The following is a 19,060-nucleotide window of genomic DNA, read 5'->3' on the forward strand; positions in this document are numbered from 1 at the left end:
CACTAAATCCAGAATTGCCTTCTCCCTGGTAGGCTCTAATACAAGCTGCTCTAAGAATCATCTCTGAGGCACTCTACAAACTCCCTTTCTTGGGGTCCATTACCAACCTGATTCCTCTAGTCTACCTGCATGTTGAAATCCCCCAGAACAACAGTACTATTACCTTTACAACATGCCAATTTTAACTCTTGATTTAACTTGCACCCTATATCCAGGCTACTGTTTGGGGGCCTGTAGATAACTCCCATTAGGGTATTTTTGCCCTTACAGTTTCTCAGTTCTATCCATACTGACTCTACATCTCCTGATTCTATGTCACCCCTCGCAAGGGACTGAATTTCATTCCTCACCAACAGAGGCACCTGACCCCTTCTGCCAACCTGTCTGTCCTTTCGATAGGATGTATACCCTGAATATTCATTTCCCAGCCCTGGTCCTCCTGCAGCCATGTCTCTGTTATTCCTACAACATCATACTTGCTAATTTCCAACTGAGCCTCAAGCTCATCTGCTTTATTTCTTATACTTCGTGAATTCATATATAATACTTTTAATCTATTTAAAGTAATACTTTTACTGCCCTCACCTTTCACATTGATTTCTATTGCACTTGGCCATACTCTCCGATCCCTTCCTGAGCTTTCTGCCCCGTGAATTCTGTTGTCTCTTAACTTTTCTTATTCTCTCTTTCCCTTTAACTCCATCCTTATGTTTCCAGTTCGTCCCCTCCCCCCCACTGCTTAGTTTAAACACACCCGTGTAGCAGTGGCAAACCAGCCTGCCAGAATGCTGGTCCCCTGTCTGTTAAGATGCAACCCGTCCCTTCTGTACAATTCATCCTTACCCCAAAACATACCCCAGTGGTCTAAGAATCTAAATCCCTGCTTCCCACACCAGCTCCTCAGCCACACACTCAGATCCCCTATCTCCCTGTTCCTGCCCTCACCAGCATGAGGAACTGAAAGCAAACCAGAGATAACCACCCTGGAGGTCCTGCCTTTCAGCCTTCTTCTGAGTTCTCTGAAGTCACGCTGCAGAATTTCTTTCCTCCTCTTCCCGACATCATTTGTGCCAACATGCACCACCACTTCCGGATGTTCACCTTCACCCTTGAGGATGCCCTGCAATCAGTCCATGACGCCCTGGATCCTGGCACCAGGGAGGCAACACACTATCCTTAAATCCCGCCTGTTGCCGCAGAAACTCCTTTCTGTACCTCTCACTATGGAGTCCCCTACAACCACGGCTCTGGCTGACTTCTGTCTGCTCGGCTTTGTTTCAGCGCCAATTTTTGACTCGCAGACCTGTCTGCCTCTCAGACTGGCACTGTCTTCTGTCCCGACAGCTTCCACAAGGGTGAACCTGTTTTCAAGAGGTATATCCTCCGGGGCCTCCTGTACTCTAAGCATCCAACCCCTCCTCATCGTCGCCCCCTTTCTCTCTTCCGGTACCATCGGTGTAACGATCTCGCTGTAGGTTCTGTCCAGAAAATGATCGGTTTCCCAGATGAACCTGAGGTCATCCAGTTGCTTCTCCAGTACCCCAACACAGTCCTTCAGGAGCTGAACTTGGACACACTTTCCACATTTGTAGCAGCCAGAGGCACAATCAACATCCCTGACCTCCCACATCATGCAAACATCACACTGAATCAGTTGACCTGTCATTTCTTCACCACTTCTCACCCTCTCCAACTGTGGCGTAATCTCCTCCCTCAACCTCCTCGCCAAAGACTCTCGAGACAAAGACTCACACTTTTCTCCCAAGGTACTTCCCTCGACAAGGCCACTCCCCTAGAGCAAACCTTGATTATATTGGCTGATACCTTGACTAATTCGTTTCACTTGTCGCACCTCGCCCGACCTCGAACGTTTGTGTTGCAGGCTGGTCCCGACCGGGTTTTAAATCAGCTGCTCCTTCTCAGCCAATCCCCTCACTCACTCCTTCAATTGTCGCACCTGGGCCAACCCCAAACATTTGTTTTAAAAAATCCTTTATCATGGAAACAGACCTTTTGGTCCATCAGATCCAATGTGGACGATTAATGACCCAATTGCAATTAACCATCAGTAATCTAATTTTATTCCCCCTACATTCACATTAAAACTCCCTAGTTCTACCACTTGTGTACAAACTAGGGCAACCAGTGTCTGGGATGTGGGAAGAAACTGGAGTACATGGGAGAAATCCTATGTAGTCACAGGGAGAACGCACAAACTTCATATAGACAGCATGGGGGTGGGGCAGGATTGAACCTCAGTGGAAATGGAGGCAACGGTTCTATCAACTGCATAACACTTTAATATTACTCTCCCCAAGTGAGACCGATAAATCATCTTCTCTACATGCATAATCTTTCAAGTTAAATGAATTCTGAGGCAATATCCCAGAAGTCTGCCAAGTCCATTTCAAATTGTGAGCTTCAAGTATAGGACAGGAGTGGTCACCCTGGAACCCAAGCATTGGTGGGCACAGAACACAAGAACTGTGGCTCTGACTTTGCAGAACCCAATACTCAAGAACTGGTAAGTCTTTGGCACCAGTAGGTACCCCCTAGACCAGGATCCGATGGCGCTGGCTACCATGACACTGATATAAAAGCAACTTCAGTGACATAAAGCATTTCAAATGTTCATATCATATCTACTTAAACTCTTAAAAAATAGCTAACTGGCAATTAGAGTGCCCCTCTGCCCATATACACTCAATGTCCATTTTATTGGGTACACATACTTGTTAATGCAAGTGTCTAAATCAGCCAATCCTGTTGCAGCAACTCAATGGATAAAAGCACGCAGACATGGTCAAGAGGTTCAGACCAAACATCAGAATGGGGAAGAAATGTGATCCAAGTAACTGATTTTGGAACAATTGTTGGTGCCAGATATAGAGTGGCAAAGAATCTCAGGAACTGTTGAACTTCTGGCACTTTCATACACAACTGTCACAGAGAACGGTGTGAAAAACAAATGAAAACATCCAATGAGCAGCAGGTCTGTGTTGAAAACCTCATTAATGAGAGAGGTTAGAGAAGAATGACTAGACTGATTCAAGCTGACAGGAAGGCGACAGTAACTCAAATAACCATGCATTACAAAAGTGCAGAAGAGCATCTCTGAATGCAGATGTCGAACCTGAAAGTGGATGGGCTATAGCAACAGAAGACCACATGGGGTTTCACTCCTGATTAAGTGGCCACTGCGTATATTGAACTTTTCCTGAACTCTGTAAGATCCGGGGAGGACAACAGTGGGCTGGAAAACTTAAATAGGGTAAGATTATTCAAGGAGGGAGAGAGACAAAAGTCAAAAACTATAGACCAGTTGACTTAACATATTGTTTGAAAGATGCTAGAATCAAGATTCAAAATCATTTAGTGTTATTTCCTGTACACAAGGGTAAAGGAGAATTAAATAATTATTACTCCAGATCGGATGGAGCTCAAAAACAAAACATGAAAGATAAAAAAACACAATAATGATCAAGAAAAACACTAAATACAAATACATGAGAGGCTATACCAATAGATTGATTGTATGACCACAAGGCTAGGCTGCACACAAGGTGACTGACAGGTAATAAAGTAATAGTGGAGTTAAGGGGTGCAGGTGGGGAATCAATTCAAAGAAGAGAGTCATTTAGAAAAGCTTAATCAAGCAAACTGAATTAACTTGGTTTTGTGAAAGGAAACAGCATTTGGCAAATGTGTTAGTTCAGTGAGAATTTAACAAACAGACGATGCTACAGCTCCAGTTGACTTGTATTGTCAGAGGGCATGTATTGAGATCCTTCAATGGATATGGTCTCTTGGTACCGAGGAAGAGTGTTAATGTGTGTTGGAGACTGATTATTACAGAAAACACAAACAGAATAGATGTGTTTTCTTTTTAAATGACTGAAATAAGCTAGTGAAGTTCCTCCAAGGATCATTCCTTGGTGCTATCCATAGAAGACTTAAAGGAGAAATGGCAGAATTATCCTCGTTAGGAAAGCATTCTGCAATGAGGATATTTGCACTCTGCAAATGGATATAGATAAGTTGAATGGGAAAGGAAACACTTGGCTAAGAGATGTTAATGTAGGAAAGTGCAAGGTCATGAACGTGAGTGGGAAGAGTCAAAAGGGAAACTTCCCAAGGAGCATGATAGGTTAAATAGTGACATTCTTCCACTAGTAAGAGTTTCAATAAGAGGACGCAAGTTATAATGCATGCCTGCAGTAATTTAAAGCTGAGATGCATTGGAATTTCTGTTCACAGAGTGTGGAAAGACTCTGCTATTTCTCTCCCCCAGAGGATTGTGGAGTCTGGGGTACTGGGGCACTTAACCAAGTTTTTAAAAATCCAAAATCAGTGTTACACGGAACAAGCGTGGCAGAGGAATGGAGCCTTGGGCAAATCAGCCACTATGATCTTGAATTGGGGATAGGCTGGAGGGGTCTGGTGGCCAACTCCTGCTTCTATTTTCTTGTAACCTTGCATTCCTGCAGGTAGCACATGCATGCTTATATCTGTATAGCCATGGTGAATTCTTGCATGCCATAAGCCTGGCACTGGATTGGCTAAATATAATTGAAAGTGAGGAATTAACAGGAATCCACCATAAAGGACTAATGCTCCTCTTTGGCCTCTGACCAGTGCTTGGCAGTTGTGGTTAAGCCACAGGAGCTGGCCCACCTTCACTTGGTGCAGCAGAGTATCAATAGAAGGACAAGTTACCTGCAACTCCACTTCTGATGCTCTGTGACCTTTGTTAGGCAAGGTCTTGCTGCCTACTAACTAATGATCAGCTTTCCAGTTCCAACTACCTCAAAGCAATTATCCCCATGGAAAATTCTGCCACATCTTAAGAAAACCCTGGATGTATTCCACCTGGTCAATAGAGCCAAATATCAACAGTCCTGACAAAGATCTTCACTCCTACTTTTGTCATTATGCAGTTAAAAAATTCCTAAGTTAATGCCAGGAAGATAATTTTCTGTAAGGAGCTGTGGCTCAAGTGATATCCCAGTTTCATATTTTTAAAAAAGCATGCCTATTTAAAAACACAAGTATCCCAGACTCCATAACCCACTGGAGCAGAGAATTGCTACCCTGTACAAAAAAATCCAAAACATCTCAGTTACAATATACATCAGCAGTCATTTAAAACTAATTTAATCTTTGTCGAAGACTCCCTCACTAGTGGAAGCACGTCAACATCTTTGCCTGATTATTCTATACTCCCATAGAATCATATATACTGCAATAAGATCACTCCTCTCTACTCTATACCCCTTGTTTTTAGTCCGAGTGATAGCTTTAAAAAAGTGTCTCACCTGATTACACTAATTGCCAATTTTGTTTTATTTAGAGATACAGTACAGTTGGTCCAATGAGCTGTGCTGCCCAGCAACCCACGTATTTAATCCTAGCCTAATCACAGGACAGTTTACAATGACCAACTAACCTTCCAATTTGTATGTGTTCAAACTGTGAGAGGAAACCTGAAGTAGGTTCCATGGCAACCTACTTGTAGCACATTGCTACTAGTGTTTTGTTCAAAGGTCTGTAGCAACTTTTACAATCTTAACACATTAGAGCATTTTACAGCCAACAAAGTACTTTTGAAAGGCGGTCATTGATGTAAAGTAATTTCCTGCCATGCACAAGGATGCTCTCTGTCTGCAATGAACAGCATTGCCAGATAATTTGGCTCAGTGTCAATGGTTGGAGGCTAACCATTGGTCAGCACCTCTAAAACAGTCTTTCTGTAATTGTTAACCTGAGCAATGAACTCACATGACCCTACGCTTGCGCGCACACACACGCACACACACCACGCACACACACCAGAAGAACTCAACAGGTCAGGCAGCATCTATGGAAGGAAATAAACTGTTGATGTGGCAGACTGAGACTCTACATTAAAGGTTCATGATCTTCTCTAAAGCTCATGATTTGCAGCAAAAGCAAAATCTCTCACATGCTCATAGCTTTATGCCCCTTTTGAACGCTCACACTTATGATAATCAAGTACTTTGGCGTAGTGTAGAGTATATTCTTTGACCTGAAACATTGATTCTGTTTCTCTCTCCATAGACACTGCCTTACCTGCTGACCATTTCCAGCATATTCTGTTTTTAAACATCAAGACCTGGGCTTGGATACTACACTGAAGTCATAGTCTATTAACCTGCAATGTGAGCGTGTAGCCACAAAGACAAACAGTCCATACGAAATCCATTATCAACATTTCCAGCAGTAGGTGAAACAACAGCTCAATGTGAACGAGAACCTCTCAGCTAGGCTTTTTTTTTTTAAAAACAGCTCAATATTCCTCTCTCACCCACTGATTTGAGCTGAATTGTTTAGACTGTAAATCACAACAGTATGTGCAATACATGTCGTGAGAAAATTACAGATCTCAGTGCAGTTTAGTTCTGCTACTATGCGGGCTCCTTGACTCCCAAAGACAGTAAATGGGAAAATGGTTCAAACACTATCCAGAGTGAGTTAATTCTACACCAATGGGAGGAGCAATTTCCAAGACTATGTTAAACCACTGCTGCCTTCAATTTGATGTAAATAACCCCAGAGCACTCTTCAACTGGTGAATTTTCCTATTTTATTTATATCATTCTTCCTCAGTCTTCATCACCAATGCATATTCTATAGTCATTATTTGTTACCTGTAAAAAGTTTATGCTGAGTATTGAGGAAAGTGAAGAAGCTTTTTAAAGTACAGTGTAAAACATCTGGAAAATGTTGTTTCTTTAGGGCAAAGCAATTTTAAATCATAATATTAAGTGTTAACATGTCTGCATTGTGTTTAATGCATACAAAAATAACATGCTGAAGTAATTGTGAAGTACAATTCCTGTTGGAGCATTGAATTCAATCGTGACCATGCAAATGACGAAGATATGAGTCACCATCTCTCAATCATAGGGTCTAGGACAGATAACTCTTTTCATTGCTGAGTGAATCATATATTGCAGGTAGCCTCTGCAGACTAGACTCAAAGTAAACATTAAGTTAGATCATATTAAATATTGAAATAAAATTAAACATATACAATAACTGTCCATTTGCCTAAAATATATAGATATTACTTGCCTACATCTAATGGTGTTACAGCAGTTTGGGTCTAACCCCAAAACTAATTATACAAATCTGATAATTTACCAGTGCAAGACACATCCAACAGTACCGATGGGTTTCCCTGTGCTTTAACACACCATGTCTGTTAATAATGTTGTTTTTTGATCTACTGCATGATTTCACAGTAACTGCACTGAATCTTGTAGCCAAGGCACTTGAAGGCAGCCCTTAAAGGACCAAATGCACAATAAAAACTGCACTCTTCCAGCTACAAGAGTGTAGTCACTTCAGAAACAGATGCTGCATTGTTGAAAGAGGGGGACAGTGAAAGTATGTGTAGACTGATGGAGAACAAAGGAGATGGGTTCCTTGGATGAGAGGACCATAGGGAAACTGGGTATGGGAAATAACGTCTCCTCCTTGCCGGCAAGCAACACCAGTAGACCCAAGAGATGCATGCTTAGCCCACTACTCCTGTCTAAGTAGGGACCTGGATCATCTGCAATTTGCCTATCACTACAAAAAGTTCAACTGCAGATGCAATCTCACTGGCTCCCCACTAGGCCTTGGGTATTATTATTGTCCAGGTGATCCATGTCAGGCTACTGATTATTGATTATAGCTCTGTCCAGAAAAATCATACCATCCAAACTCATCAATCTCCAAAACCTGGACCTTGATCTGGAACTGGATACTTGACTTCCTCACTAGGAGACCACAGTCTGTGTGGATCATAAATAACATCTCCTCACTGAATCAACACTAGTACACCTCAAGGCCACATGCTTAGCCCACTGCTCTACTCTCTCTACACTCAAAACTGACTAAGCACAGTCTAAATGCCATCTATAAATTTGCCAGTGACACAGCTCTTGGCAGAATTTCAGATGGTGACAAGGTGGTATATAGGAGTGAGATAACTCAGATGGTTGAGTGGTGTTGCTACAACCTTGTACAACATTAAGAAGATCAAGGAATTGTTTGTGGACTTCAGGAAGGGGAGGTCAAGGGAACACACACTAGTCCATTGAGATTCAGGGCGAGCAGTTCCAACTTCCAGTGCGACAGCATCTCTGACGGTCAATCCTGGGCCCAACATCATGATGCAATTACAAAGAAGGCATGACAGCAACTGGATTTCATTCACAGTTCATTGCCTATCGCCACAATAGGTCAATGGCAGATGCAATCTCAATGGCTCTTCACATGACTTTAGACCACCTAGACAACACAGACATGTCAGGATGCTGTTCATCGACTATAGCTCAGCATTTATTACCATCATTCCCACAATCCTGATTCAGAAGTTGCAGAACCTGGGTCTCTGAACCTCCTTTTGCAATTGGACCCTTCCTAACCAGAAGACCACAATCTGCGCGGATTGGTGATAACATCTCCTCCTCACTGACGATCAACACTGGTGCACCTCAGGGGTGTGTGCTTAGCCTACTGCTCTACTCTCTATATACCCATGACTATATGGCTAGGCATAGCTCAAATACCATCTATAAATTTGCTGATGATACAACCATTGTTGGTAAAAATCTTGGTGGTGACGAGAGGGCGTACAGGAGGGAGATATGCCAAATAGTGGACTGGTGTCGGAGTAATAAACTGGCACTCAACGTCAGTAAGACAAAAGAGCTGAATATGCACTTCAGGAAGGGCAAGACAAAGGAACACATACCAATCCTCATAGAGGGATCAGAAGTGGAGACAGTGATCAGTTTCAAGTTCCTGGGTGTCAAGATCTCTGAGGATCTAACTTGGTCCCAAAATATTGATGCAGTTATAAAGAAGGCAAGGCAGCAACTATACTTCATTAGGAGTTTGAAGAGATTTGGTGTGTCAACAAATATACCCAAAAACTCCAAGAGATGTACCGTGGAGAGCATTCTGATAGGTTACATCACTGTCTGGTATAGGGGGGCTTCTGCACAGGACCAAAAGAAGTCGCAGAGGGCTGTAAATTTAGTCAGCTCCACCTTGGGTACTAGCCTACAAAATACCTAGGACATCCTTAGGGGGCGGTGTCTCAGAAAGGCAGCATCCATTATTACAGACCTTCAGCACCCAGGGCATGCCCTTTTCTCACTGTTACCATCAGGTAGGAGATACAGAAGCCCAAAGGCACACACTCAATGATTCAAGAACAGAATCTTCCCCTCTGCCATCCGATTCCTAAATGGACATTGAATCTTTGGACTACCTCATTTTTTAAAATATATTTTTTTCTGTTTTTTTTTACATGATTTTTAATCTATTCAATGTACATATACTGTAATTGGTTTATAATTTTTTACTTTTCTTCTATATTATGTATTGCATTCAACTGCTGCTGCTAAGTTAACAAATTTCACAACGCATGTCGGTGATAATAAACCCGATTCTGATTCTGAGTTGGAAGAGACTTGGTATATCTCCCAAAACTCTAGCAAATTTGTGCAGATGTACTGTGGACAGCATTCTAACTGGTAAGCCACTACACAGGATTGGGGGAAAAAGACTGCAGAAAGTTGCAAACTCAGCTGGCTCCCTCATGGGCACTAGCCTCCCAGCATCAAGTACACCTTCATAAGTGATGCCTCAAAAAGGCTACATCTTCAAGGACCCAAATCACTCGGGACATGCCCTCTGCTTGTTGATACCCTCAAGGTGCTACAGGAGCCTGAAGAGATACTCAGCGTTTCAGGAACAGCTTTTTTGCTTCTGCCATCTGATTTCTGAATGAACAGTAAACCCATAAACATTACTTCACTTCTCCCCTCCTTTTTCATTACTTATACAATTTAATTTTATATAGAAATACATCTATAAATTACAATAAGTATTTTTATAATTATATACTGTATTGCAATGTACTGCTGTCACAAAACAACAAATTTCACAACATATGCCAGTAATATTAAACCTGATTCTGAAGTTTGTTCCACTCTCTCTGGGAGACCACAGCCTGAATGGATCAGAAATAATCTCTTCCTTGCTGATAATCAACACTGGTGCATCTCAGCTTGGCCCACTGCTTTACTAAAGCCATGACTCTGTAGCTTGGCACAGTTCAAATACCATCTACAGATTTTCTGACAAAAATCTCAGATGCTGATGAGGAGGCATACAGGGGTAAGATAGATCAGCTGGTTGAGTGGGGTTACAACATCAGTAGGACGAAGAAGTTGATGTGGACTTCAGGAAGGGGAAGTCGAGAAAACATACACCAGTCCTCATCCAGGGGTCAGCAGTGGAAAAAGTTAGTCGTTTCAAGTTCCTGGGTATCAACGTTTCTGAAGACCTATCCCAGACCCAATAAACTGATGCAATTATGGAGAAGGTATGCCAATGGTTATACTTCATTAGAAGTTGATGATATTTAATATGTCAATGACTCTAGAAATTTGTTTATTTATTTATTTTACAGAAGCTGAGAGAACTGGTTGCATCACTATCTGACATGCAGGGGCCACTGCACAGCATCAGAAAAGGTTGTACTGTGTTGCAAACTTATCCTGCTGCATTGAGGATATACAAAAGGCCCCCGTCACCCAAGACATGTTCTCTTTATTACTGCCATCAGAGATGTGGTACAGGAGCCTGAAGACACACTCTATCTTTTAGAAACAGCTTCTTCCCCAGACTAATGAAGCACCCCATGAACTCTACTTCTATCTTTGAGAGAGAGAATATATATATTACACACACACATACAGTATTTAATGGATGGCACTGTACTGCTGCCACAATGAAAAAAAATTCACAATATGCCTGTAATATTAAACCCAAGGTACTCACAAGATCAGTGAGATCAATCAATACCTGGACTTTAGGCAAAACTACAGTGGTAGCAAATTTTACCCTGCAATTGTGGACTGAAGAGAAAGTAGATGAAGTGTTCTGTCCTTGAGTATAGGATTTGGGTATCACCAGTAACAACAGCAAGCAGCAGACTCTGAGATGTGACAAGAATCAGCAGTAGTAGTTTACAGTGAACCTGGGACTGGGAGAGTGAAACCATTTCTCACTTCCAATGCAAATTAGTCCAGACACTTGCAAGCTTTACCCACAGCCATGAAGGATCACAAATGTTAGAGAGGACAATCTTGTCAAAAGCTAGCCTATGCAATGACTTCTCCACAGAGGGAGAAGAGGAGCCAAGAGTGTGGATTACTGAGAACTTCTGTTGGAAAGAATTTGGCTGGAGATATTCTGTACTTAATCTCATGTATTTATTTACAATGGGTGTTGTCCCACTCCACACAATCCAGTAAGGGAGGTGTTAGGTGTATAAAAACCCCCACTTGAAATCAATTTGGAGTTTAGAAAACTGAAAAGGAGGAGTCTGTTTTAAGTGTGAGCTCATGTATAGTAGGCAGCAAGACTTTGGAATAGCCTTGCAAAGAATGCCGGCTGAGGTTTGGCTCTAATGCAAAGGCAAGCTGCAATAGTAGTGAACATGAATTTGCTGCCCCCTACAATCTTACAATGATCATGTATTCTATTAATCTGGACAGCAAGTTGCAGGCGGTAACAGAACACACATATATGAGATTGAGGTGTTATGGAACTCTGGAAATACAATAAACGATGGAGGACAATAGCAGCAGCCTTTAGGATATAAACTGGAAAAACTGGTAGACTGCAAGATAATAAACTTCACTTAAGCTACATTTGGAGTATTGTGTGCAGTTCTGGTTGTCCCAGTACAGAAAGTTTGTGGAGACTTTGGAAAAGTTGTAGAAGAGGCTACTAGGATGCTGCCTGGACTGGAGTGTATTTGTTACAAGGAGAGGTTGAACAAACTTGAATTGCACTCTCTGGAGCCTCAAAAACTGATAGAAGTATACAAAATTATGAAAGCTATATGGGGCCAATAGACAAAGTTTTTCACCCACAGCAGAAATATCTAATACTAGACAGCATAGGTTTAAGGCAAGTGAGGAAAGGTTAAAGGAGATTTGCAAAACGAGTTTTGTTTTCTTGTCTTTAATATAATAGTGGTAGGTACATGGAATGCACTGCTAGTGTAGATTATGGAACCAGCTATCAGAGCAACATTTACGAGGCATTTAGACAGACACATCAACGTGCATGGAATAGAGGGATACAGACCATGTGCAAGCTAATGGAATGAGCTTAGATTGGTAAGGGTTGAATACTCCTTATCTGAAATGCTTGGGGATGAAAATGTTTTGGATTTCAGAATATATGATGAGATAATTTAGGGTTGCCATTATTTCCTACTCTGAATTTGTATGCTATTGGCAAACAGTCTTTGTCTTGTTCATCACATACATTATGTACCATTAACAAAATGAAAATATAATGCGTGCAGGGTAATAAAAGCAACATAGCAGCACCAGGAAAATACCCGAATCAGCTGTTGAACAACAAGCAACAGCATGCTTTCAGTCTCCACGCTGTGTTTTGATTAAAAAGTTACAGTACACTGTATTTGTATTCTACTTTTTTTTAAATAAAAGGTTTTTTTGCAAGGTATAAAAGCAATGAGCATTGTAGAGTTGTTCTGGTGATAGATTTTCACCAGCAGTGATCTCAGCAAACTCAGTTTCTCTGCTGCTTCATGACTAGCAGATGATTTATCTTTACAATTTTTCAAATCTTTAAAAATTGAATGTTGTGCCTTTTCTTAAATTTCTGCAAGCAGCCTTCTCAATATTTACAATTGCTTTGATTTTCAGTTGACCGTGATAGATCTTTGTCTGTGTCACAGTCAGCATACCGTTAAGTGATATACTGACGACATTGACTCCGATGCCGACGAATCCACCATTTCAATACACAATCGAGATCTTCATTTTTCGCTTTATGTCGTGTTTCTCTCTTTTTCATTAACTTCTGTTCATTACCCATATGAGGCCACTTCTTAAAATTGTCTGATGCTCAGAGATCTGCGAACCTTCCCAATGTCTTTTGGAATTTTCCAAGTGTGACGTCATGTCAGTACTCAAAAAGAAATTTGGGGCGGGGGGTCCACTTTTAAGAACTTTGGGTGAGGAATATTTAACCTGCATTATAATCAGCAGAGATACGTTGGGCTAAGGGCTGTTACTCTATGTTTGTGACAGAAAAAAATTAATGGAGGATATAATAAATAAATAATTTCTGATGCAAGAGCAACACATTCTGGAAAGCAAGAGGAAAAACAATACAAATTTAATGGAGAAGAAACAAAGCAAATTAAATTGAAAGGGTGCCAATCATACCAGGTCCCAAGAGAAGGGTGAGCTGCCTCAACAACTATCACCAATGGCACTTACATCTACTGGGACTAAATGCTTTGAGAGGTTGGTTATGACTAGAATCAACTCATTGAAAGGCCTTTGAATATTGAAAGGCCTAGATAGAGTGGATGTGGAGAGGATGTTTCATATAGTGGGGATCTCCAAGAACAGAGGGCATAACCTCAGTACAGAAGGAAGACATTTTAGAACAGAGACAAGGAAGAATTTATTTAGCCAGGGGATGGTGAATTTGTCGAATTCAATGCCACAACTGCCGGTCTCCCACACAACCTTGCCCAGGCCAACACCATGGAAAACTTCCAGGGCGAAAATCCATGGTCTCACGAGACTAACGGATGCCTATATAGACGGCTGTGGAGACCAACTCATTGGATATATTTAAAGCAGAGATTGATAGCTTCTTGTTTAGTAATGGTGTCAGAGGTTACAGGGAGAAGGAAGGAGAATGGGATGGTGTGATAATAAATCAGCTATGATGGAATGGTGGAGTAGACTTGATGGGGAAAATGGCCTAATTCTGTTCTTATGATTTTATGGACTAGAAGTCTTATGCTCAAATAAGAAATAGAATAAAATTCTGATTTAACTTTCAGTGGCATGGTTCAATTACTCATATTTTGATACAACATAGAAGTGAACTATTAGGCCCTTTGAGTCACTGCCACCTCTTACAGCAATCCCATTCACCCAACTCAATTGCCTGCAACCTATTGACCACCCATCTCATGTTAGGGATAATTTACAGTGGCCACTTAGCTACCCATTGGCACATCATTTTGATGTGGGAGGGAAGCTGAGCACATGGAGCAAACCCATACATTCAGGGAGAATGTGCAAACTCTGCACAGGGAGAACTCATAGCCAAAACTGACACCTAGATCACGGGAGCTGTGAGGCTGACGACTGAATGGTAGAACTAACTCAAAGGGTTTTCTCTCATTTCAAATATTAATATCAATACATTGCTCCAATCAATACCTTCAAGTGATCCTTCCACTAACACCATAAAATTATTTGTTTCATTACTTTATGGATCTTTGTTGAGTTTAACCAACTGACTTTGTGGTCTATTTTGGGACCTGTATAAACACTATATCATATTCTGTTAGTTTGAGTAAAAATGCACTTCACATTCGCACAACACAAATTGTTTAACCTGCAGTTAACTATTTTGGGATATTCAAATGTATATTTCCAACATATTGTAATATATTAACGTGTGGTTTAGTTCAAGCAATTTTCCAATAAAGAAAATAGTTAAAATGCTTATAGCAAAACATTTGAAGCAATTTGTAGAAACACAATTCCCCTTGATAGTTTGACAAAGCTATGAATCAACAAGTAGGTGCAAAAAAAATTGTAGTTCCAAACCAGTGATATTTAATCTTCTTGTGAATACTAGTCTACTGTTTCATGCTTCACACACTGAAGTTTGTCTCAGTGCTGAGATTTCAGTTCAAGAAATATTTTAAAATCTTATAAAAGCCCATATGTGAGCACAGCACATCATGGAACCCAGCCTCCCCTCCAAGGCTGTGTCTACATATTTCATTGCATTAGTTAAAGCAGTTAACACGATCAAAGAGTCCATTCACTGCGGGCATTCTCTCTTTTGGCTCCTCCTGTTGGGCAGGAAATACGAAAGCCTGAAAGCACGTACCACTAGGCCCAAGTGCCACCTCTATCCTGTTGCTGCAAGACTATTGGCTCATGGTCAAGTGGTTAAGGTGTTCGTCTAGTAATCTGAAGGTCGCTAGTTCGAGCCTTGGCTGAGACAGCGTGTTGTGTCCTTGAGCAAGGCGCTTAACCACACATTGCTCTGCGACGACACCGGTGCCAAGCTGTATGGGTCCTAATGCCCTTCCCTTGGACAACATCGGTGGCATGGAGAGGGGAGACTTGCAGCATGGGCAACCGCCAGTCTTCCATACAACCTTGCCCAGGCCTGCACCCTGGAAACCTTCCATGGTCTCATGAGACTAATGGATGCCTATATAATTGTATGGACCCCCAGTATGATAAGATGGACTCTTGACCTCCAGTCTACCTTCGGATGGGCTTGAACCTTATTGTCTGCCTCCATTGCACTTTCTGTAAATATAACACTTCATTCTGCATTCTATGACTTTTCCTTGTACTACCTCAATGTACAGATGTGATGAAGTTATCTGTACAGATGGCATGCAAAACAAGGTTTTCCACCGTACCTGTACATGTGAAAATAATAAACTACTTTAATATGTTGAATGTTTAGAAGTTCATTATCAATGCATATACATGTCACCAAATACAACCCTGAGATTCATTTTCCTGTGGGCATACTCAATATATCAGTGAAAGACTACACCAATAGGGCAGACCCACCATGCAAAAGGCAACAAACTGTGCAAATACAAAAAGAAAAATAATAATTAACAATACATAGAGAACATGGGACGTAGAGTCCTTGAAAGCAAGTCCAAAGCTTGTGGGAACAGTTAAGTGATGGGGCAAGTGTATTTGAGTTCAGTTATTTCCTCTGGTTCAGGAACCTGATGGTTGAAGGATAATAATTGTTCCTAAACCTGGTGGAGTCCCGAGGTTCCTGTACTTCTTCCTGATGGCAGTAGTAAGAGTCCATGACCTGGAAGGTGATTACATGTGCACAATGTTAAAGATTATGCACATGTGATCATAATTGCTTTCAACTTCAGCCTTGGAATATTTGGTAATAGTTTGTGACTTTACCTGTCTTTAAGAATCTGTAACAGATTCTATGTTTTAGTTTTCTCTGTTGAGAGTCTTCTGTTCTCCCAACACAAGTCCATGTAGACAACATTCACTGCCTTTCCTTAGTCAACTGTCCTGGTAACCTCAAAAAACTCTTAAGATTGGTTAGAAATGACCGACCATGCACAAAGTTATGTTGGCCCTGTCCGTCCAAATACTTATACATTCTATCAATCAGAATACCTTATAATAATTTACCCACTATTCTCTTCAGGCTCACCAGCCTGTAAATTTATGGCTTTTTCTTAGAGTCTTTCTTGAACAACATTATCAATGCAGCAGTCCTCTGGACCTCACCCATGGCAAAGGACATTTTAAGTACATCTGCCAGAACTCCTGCAATTTCCCAAGGTCTGTTCCTGGGGAGCTATCCACCCTAGTTTTCCTCAAGACAGAAAGCACCTCCTCTTCCGCAATCCATTTATGGTACATGACCTCGTTACTGCTTTGCCTCAGTTCGATAGACTCTGTGTCCATCCCCAAGTAAACACAGATGCAAAAATTCCATTTAGGATCCTCCCCTCCCCCCCATCTCTTTCAACTCTATGCATAGATGGCCACAAAGTGAACCAATTTTGTCCTCTGCTATCCTTTTGTTTCTAATGTATCTGTAGAAGCCTTGGTATTCACCTTCATCTTGTCTGCCAGAGCAACCTCATGCCTTCTTTTAACCTTCCTGATTATCCTCAAATATACTTTTCTATTTCCTATACTCCTCTAGTATCCCATTTGTTTTCTACCTGCCTATACCTTTTATTTCTTACTGGCCTCCTAGCTTTCATTCATCTTCTAACCAGAAGCCTCCCTGCCCACTGATCCTCACTCCTATTTACCAACCTACTGCATATAGCCCAGTTCTATCCCTCAGTTCCCACTGGTCTCTCATTTCCAAACCCCGGCTGCCATTGGTCCCTTGGCCAGGTAGCCCAGCTGTGAATGGTTGGCTTAAAGCCCTAGCTTCACACTGTAGACTCAAAGAATGGATTATAAATCATACACACACAAATTGCTGAAAGAACTCACCAGGTCAGGTAGCATCTATAGAAATGAATAAACAGTTGATGTTTTGAGCCAAGCAAAAACCATGTCCTGGGAAAGCAACCCACCAATTCCCAGTAGTAGTCTATAAACCTGCTGAACTCTTCACAATAGTATAATTGTCTGCAAAGCAGCATCCATATTACTGTCATCTTCCATCTGATGTCACTGCACATCTCCTGTGGTTTCCCTGCATGAAACTAAATTGCAGATGCTGGAAACAGAAATACTGGAAACACCAACTTTCTGAGCACTCACACCACTTTCTCTTTTTTAATTCAGATTTCCACAGGGGGATTCTACACAAGTATTTTTTAAATGAAAATGCGTCTGTATTTGATGTGAATTACCAGACTCAAATGGTAACTGATCACAAGTTTCAATCACACTCCATCACAGTGCCTTAAAATGTTGTCCTACTCATTTCTGGAGCAATCCATTTTAGTGGTGTGAAAGTGACTTTAATATTCCCTTAACACAAGGAAACTTTAACCTCCACATCAAAATAAGAAAAAAAAAGCAGGAGTAAGCCAAGAGGCCGGTCACGCCTGTCCCACCATTCAATATGTTGATGGCTGATCTACACTGGCCTCATGTCCTCCTATGGGCAGTTCCTCATAGATCTCAATTCTCCAATTTTCTTTAAATCTCTACAACCCTAGCTTAAAATACCACCTTTGAAAGGGCACTCTGGCAGTGTAGCACTCTTTCAGTACTGCACTGGGCATTTTCTTCCAGTCTCCGGCATTGATATTGAATGCACATATGTCTGACTCAGAGCCGAGAACTCTACCACTGAGAGTTGACTTTTACCCATATGTGTATTTTCCACAGCAGGCAAGTGGGAGGTGGAGAAGGAATTCTTAACAGATTTAAACTTCACTCAACCTGAGGTATCTCAACATTTAAAACTCTGCTTCCTCATGACTCAGAAAGCAATCTGTCTACACTCTGATCATCCTCTGAAGTCTGTGATATCTCACGACGAAGTGTTAGTACATTGGCATTGGCTGGTTTTGTTCCCGAAGAAAGCATTAAAAAAAAAACCTCTCAGCTTCTGCCCAGTCGCTTTCCCTTATAGAAAATATCTGAACCAGAAATAAGGGTAATTAAAATAAAGGTGAGCCAAATCTGCTCAATCTCATCTCCTTCCTCCATCTCCTTATAACACCTCACCTTGGCTGTGTCGCATGTAGGGTACTATGAAAGCATGTCTCAAACAATTCACATATAAAAACATTCTTCTACACAACATACTCCCATCTGTCTCTTACCCTACCAAGTGATAAATTACTCAGAATCAGTGCAGCCACTTCAAAGTCTCTTTAGTTCAAGACATTGGCATAAGAAACATAAAGCAAGCATTTCCCTACTACCAATGTACGAAGCGGTACAAGCAGAGAACATGCCTGTTAACAGCACAAGCCTAATTACGCTCAATAGTTTCCAACTGCCTGTAATTGATAAGCAGCAGGCTAACACAGTAAGGCCCTTCCATGTTATACTATGAAATATTTGCACCATCTTTAATCAATAATGTGACTCACCTTGAACGTCTATACTCAAGAACGGTCCAGAACACAATTCACAGGATTCCTCCCTCCATTCCTTATAGCTCCTCTGCAAGACCCTCTTCCAAGTGTCCCGATAGTTTCATTCATTACTTCCTGAACAGTTTTCGCAGCAACAGCTCTCTCAGGATGCTGACAGCTCGATCACGTGAGATGCTGAACCGCCTATCAGGTCCCAGGTCTGCGCAGCATCGCGCAGAGCCCGTTCTTTAAACCCGGCGTATGCGTTGTTTTGCTGATCAAACCCTTTTTAATACCTCCCAGCAGACGTTGATAAATTCACATTGAAAACCTCTGTTTGTTATGTGTCTAGTTACTTAATATCAATTCAAACCACATTACTTC

General features: G+C 41.4%; 1 long non-coding RNA gene across 1 annotated transcript in view; it reads right to left on the reverse strand.

The window, feature by feature from the left end:
- The window catches only part of LOC140200354 (uncharacterized), a 36,444-nt gene extending 17,603 nt beyond the window's left edge, over positions 1-18,841 (reverse strand). Inside the window, exon 1 of the long non-coding RNA XR_011886604.1 lies at positions 18,692-18,841. This is a non-coding gene — a long non-coding RNA (uncharacterized lncRNA). The remainder of the gene's footprint in view (positions 1-18,691) is intronic.
- Positions 18,842-19,060: the final 219 nt, after the last annotated feature.

This window comes from Mobula birostris, chromosome 7 (genome assembly GCF_030028105.1).
Source record: "Mobula birostris isolate sMobBir1 chromosome 7, sMobBir1.hap1, whole genome shotgun sequence".
In the NCBI taxonomy this organism is placed as follows: domain Eukaryota; kingdom Metazoa; phylum Chordata; class Chondrichthyes; order Myliobatiformes; family Myliobatidae; genus Mobula; species Mobula birostris.